The sequence below is a fragment of the Salmo salar genome, chromosome ssa06, assembly GCF_905237065.1.
Source record: "Salmo salar chromosome ssa06, Ssal_v3.1, whole genome shotgun sequence".
Taxonomy (NCBI): Eukaryota; Metazoa; Chordata; class Actinopteri; order Salmoniformes; family Salmonidae; genus Salmo; species Salmo salar.
Genome location: NC_059447.1, coordinates 1,412,452 through 1,417,500, shown reverse-complemented (window position 1 = coordinate 1,417,500; position 5,049 = coordinate 1,412,452). Strand labels below are relative to the sequence as shown.

At 47.0% G+C, this 5,049-nt stretch overlaps 1 protein-coding gene across 1 annotated transcript in view; it reads right to left on the bottom strand.

Moving 5' to 3' along the window:
- LOC106596204 (glutamate receptor ionotropic, NMDA 2A-like) overlaps positions 1 to 3,072 on the bottom strand; it is a 304,463-nt gene extending 301,391 nt beyond the window's left edge. The window contains 1 exon segment of the mRNA XM_045719554.1: positions 2,602 to 3,072. The gene's annotated coding sequence lies outside the window, so the exon portion shown is untranslated.
- Positions 3,073 to 5,049: the final 1,977 nt, after the last annotated feature.

Below are 5,049 nucleotides of genomic sequence, written 5' to 3'. Positions count from 1 at the left end.
CGCTCGCATGATTATGACACGAGGCTGGAACAAGATCACCACTCTGTACACACATTGGTACCGAAACGGAACGACGACTCCGTTTATTCCACGAGTTAGTTACAGATGTACGATCTTCGTTTGAGCCCGTTTGCTACGGCAGGAAAAATAATAATAATAATCCTGCAGCAACAGGACGTGAATTATTATGTAGATTATAATTAATGGGTTTTTTTTTTGTGTGTGGGGTAAATTAAGTCTGAATTTTCAAAGTGGAAATTACTAACTTTAGAAGCCTTTTTAAAATGAAAATACACTACAAGTTTGCATTTCTTGTCGTGCAGTGATATTCTCAGTAACAAAAGTGTGATCAAATTAAAATCCTACATCTGTATTGGGTTGCATTCTTAAAACCACAACTAGATATTTAGCATGGGGGTAGAGGGGGTTATATTGGAGTGGTAGGATGATATGTAGAGGGGGTTATATTGGGGTGGTAGGATGATATGTACCAGGGGGTAGAGGGGGTTATATTGGGGTGGTAGGGTGATATGTACCAGGGGGTAGAGGGGGTTATATTGGAGTGGTAGGATGATATGTAGAGGGGGTTATATTGGGGTGGTAGGATGATATGTACCAGGGGGTAGAGGGGTTATATTGGAGTGGTAGGATGATATGTACCAGGGGGTAGAGGGGGTTATATTGGGGTGGTAGGATGATATGTACCGGGGGGTAGAGGGGGTTATATTGGGGTGGTAGGATGATATGTAGAGGGGGTTATATTGCAGTGGTAGGATGATATGTAGCAGGGGGGTAGAGGGGGTTATATTGGAGTGGTAGGATGATATGTACCAGGGGGGTAGAGGGGGTTATATTGGAGTGGTAGGATGATATGTACCAGGGGGGTAGAGGGGGTTATATTGGAGTGGTAGGGTGATATGTAGAGGGGGTTATATTGGGGTGGTAGGATGATATGTACCGAGGGGGTTATATTGGGGTGGTAGGATGATATGTAGAGGGGGTTATATTGCAGTGGTAGGATGATATGTAGCAGGGGGTAGAGGGGGTTATATTGGAGTGGTAGGATGATATGTAGAGGGGGGTTATATTGCAGTGGTAGGATGATATGTAGCAGGGGGGTAGAGGGGGTTATATTGGAGTGGTAGGATGATATGTAGAGGGGGTTATATTGAGGTGGTAGGATGATATGTAGCAGGGGGTAAAGGGGGTTATATTGGGGTGGTAGGATGATATGTACCAGGATATGTAGAGGGGGTTATATTGCAGTGGTAGGATGATATGTAGCAGGGGGTAGAGGGGGTTATATTGGAGTGGTAGGATGATATGTACCAGGGTGGTAGAGGGGTTATATTGGAGTGGTAGGGTGATATGTAGAGGGGGTTATATTGGGGTGGTAGGATGATATGTAGAAGGGGGTGGAGGGGGTTATATTGGAGTGGTAGGATGATATGAAGAGGGGGTTATATTGGAGTGGTAGGATGATATGTACCAGGGGGTAGAGGGGGTTATATTGGAGTGGTAGGATGATATGTAGAGGGGGTTATATTGGAGTGGTAGGATGATATGTAGAGGGGTTATATTGGGGTGGTAGGATGATATGTAGAGGGGGTTATATTGGGGTGGTAGGATGATATGTACCAGGGGGTAGAGGGGGTTATATTGGAGTGGTAGGATGATATGTAGAGGGGGTTATTTTGGAGTGGTAGGATGATATGTAGAGGGGGTTATATTGGGGTGGTAGGATGATATGTAGAGGGGGTTATATTGGGGTGGTAGGATGATATGTACCAGGGGGTAGAGGGGGTTATTTTTGGAGTGGTAGGATGATATATACCAGGATAGGGGGAGAGAAGGGGTTATATTGGGGTGGTAGGATGATATGTAGCAGGGGGGTTAGAGTGGGTTATATTGGGGTGGTAGGATGATATGTAGCAGGGGGGTTAGAGGGGGTTATATTGGAGTGGTAGGATGATATGTACCAGGATAGGGGGAGAGAAGGGGTTATATTGAAGTGGTAGGATGATATGTACCAGGATAGGGGAGAGAAGGGGTTATATTGGAGTGGTAGGATGATATGTACCAGGATAGAGGGAGAGAAGGTGTTATAGGTTGATATGTAACCTAACCAGGACAAAGGGGGTTGTGGGTAACGGTACCTCAGTGCTCCCATGGTAACCTCCAGGCCCCCTGGGGGGTTTAGTTCTGAAGCCAAGTTGATCACAATGAAATCAAACCCAAAGACAAAAAGAGCAGAGCCTTCCCTCATGTCCTACAGCTCACACACACACACACACACACACACACACACACACACACACACACACACACACACACACACACACACACACACCCTAGTGCTCACTGCACTTTGGAGAGTCAAGGCACGGCAAGGCAAAGCTATGCGTAAAACGGGGCAGCCTATCGCTACCGTTGAAAACCCAACAGTACTGTCGATCGTGAAAACATGAATAGACAAGAAAGAGACAGACAAACAAACAGACAGACAAACAAACAGACAGACAGACAGACAGACAGACAGGGGGGACCTGCAGGGGGACATGAACACTGACAGAAAGACATATTACAGATGGACATACTTACAGCCTCTCCCTTTCACACAGCTTCAGAACAGCAGGGTGATGAGGTGACATTACAATAGCCCAGCCGGTTCCCCCTCCTCTCCTCCGGGAACTCAAACCAAATGAAGACAGGCGTTTATTCCTTCCTTCCTTCCCGGGGTATAGAATATTAATCCTGTTGTTAACTCCACACACCGTTGAAAGAGAGCAACACAATCACTGTAATCCAATAGGGCTCATTGTGTACCGTGGTCCGCCGCGGTACAAATATCCCAGTATAACATCTTCCAGTCGAACGTAGTCCTTTTCTCTCCCCCCCCACCACACACACTGTCTTCTTCTCCTCCTCCTCTGGTCTTCTTTCTCGTCCTATCCCAGCTGCGAGCAGCGAGCCGAGATGCCCTGCACGCAACGCACACGGTTGGACTGACTACAACGTGTTTGTGTGCGTGAGTACGTGCGTGTGAGTGTGTGAGTGAGTGCGCTCTGCAGAGGATGGATGGACGGACGGTGCCTGCGCTGCTCGCTGGCTGGCTGGCTGGGCTCACACCCCACTGGCCACAAAACGTCTAGTTTTGATTTACGTTTGGTTGAGCTGTCGAACTAATTCGACGTGAAATCAACAACAAATGTCATTGGATTTTGGGAGAATAAAAAAAATATATATATTTTTTTTAAACACGAAATGCTCTTTTATGTTCATGACTTTTTACAAAATCCAATTAGTTTTTTTCCACGTTGATTCAACATCATCACAGTGATTGTTGTTGTTGTTGTTTGGTTAGAATGACGTGAGAAACAACGCTGATTCAACCAGTTTGTTGGTTTGGTTGCTCAGCGGGTCTCCGCGGCGTTAGTTCCATTCAGAGCTGAGACGACTCCGTCACACACAAACACCCTGCTGAACTCCGTGTGTTTTCAGCGCAGTGAGTTAGATAATACAACGCGGCAGCGTGTCAACTTCTATCGCCTTATAACGACCCCTTATAACGACCCCATATAACGTAGTTTTTTTAATTATAATAAATGACGATGATTTTCTTCAGACCTGTAACTGTTTTAAAGTATGTCAGTCTTTCTAAAAGAACCACTGCTTTTATGTCATATTTTATTATTTGTTTTGTTTTGTGATTGGCTGACGTAAAGGTGTTTTGTTTTGTGATTGGCTGACATAAAAGGTGAAAAAAAAATATATAATAATGCAGCAGTATAGCAGTATATTCTTCTCCATTTTTTTTTTCTTCTGTCGTCGTTCATTCTAATCATCTCTAATTTCTATCCTTCTATATCAGAATGGGGAGTCTGTCGGCCAGGGGGGGGGCCTCTCAGTGACGTAGAATAACTGTCATTTAAATTCCACATGCCGCCCGCCCCCCCCCACCCCTCCTCCCCCCCACCCCTCCTCCCCTCCCCTCCTCTGCAGAACTCTTGTATGGAGTCTGCTACTGCACTTTGGAGAAAGAAGGGAGAGAGAGATGCATAGAGATGGAGAAAAATGGAGAGAGAAAGAGAGAGAGAGAGAGCAAGATGGAGAGAGAGAGAGAGAGAGAGAGGGGGAGGGAGAGAGATGCAGCGAGATGGAGAGAGAGAGGGGGAGAGAGAGAGATGCAGCGAGATGGAGAGAGAGAAGGGAAAAGAGAGGGGGGAGAGAGAGGGAGAGAGATGGAGAAAGAGAGAGAGGTAAAGAGAGGGGGAGAGAGATGCAGAGAGATGCAGAGAGGGGGGAGAGAGATGCAGAGAGATGGAGAGAGGGGGAGAGAGATGCAGAGAGATGGAGAGAGATGGAGAAAGAGAGAGAGGTAAAGAGAGGGGGAGAGAGATGCAGAGAGATGCAGAGAGGGGGAGAGAGATGGACAGAGAGGCAGAGAGATGCAGAGAGATGGAGAGAGATGCAGAGAGATGCAGAGAGATGGAGAAAGAGAGAGAGGTAAAGAGAGGGGGAGAGAGATGCAGAGAGATGCAGAGAGATGCAGAGAGATGGAGAGAGATGCAGAGAGATGCAGAGAGATGGAGAGAGAGGGTGATAGATGAAAACCCCAGCAGCATCCAGTGTGCTGCAGCGGTCTAAGGCATTGCATCGCTGTGCTAGAGGCGTTATTACAGACCTGGGTTCATTCCCGGACTGTGCCACAACCGACCGTGGCCGGGAGTCCCATAAAACGGCGTACAACTGGCCCAGCGTCGTCCGGGTTACGGGAGGGTTTGGCTGGTGGGGGCTTTACTTGGTTCGTCGTGCTCTAGCGACTCCTTGTGGCGGGCCGGGGGCCTGCAGGCTGACCCCAGTAGCCAGTTGAACGGTGTTTCCTCTGACAGGTTGGTGAGGCTGGCTTATGGGTGGATTAAGGACGCATGACTTCGCCTCTCCCGATCTTGAGACAAGATCTAAAATTGTGAAGAAAAAGGGGATAAAAATACAAAATATATTAATATTTTTTTACAAATAAAATAAAAACCCAGCAGCGTTGCAGTT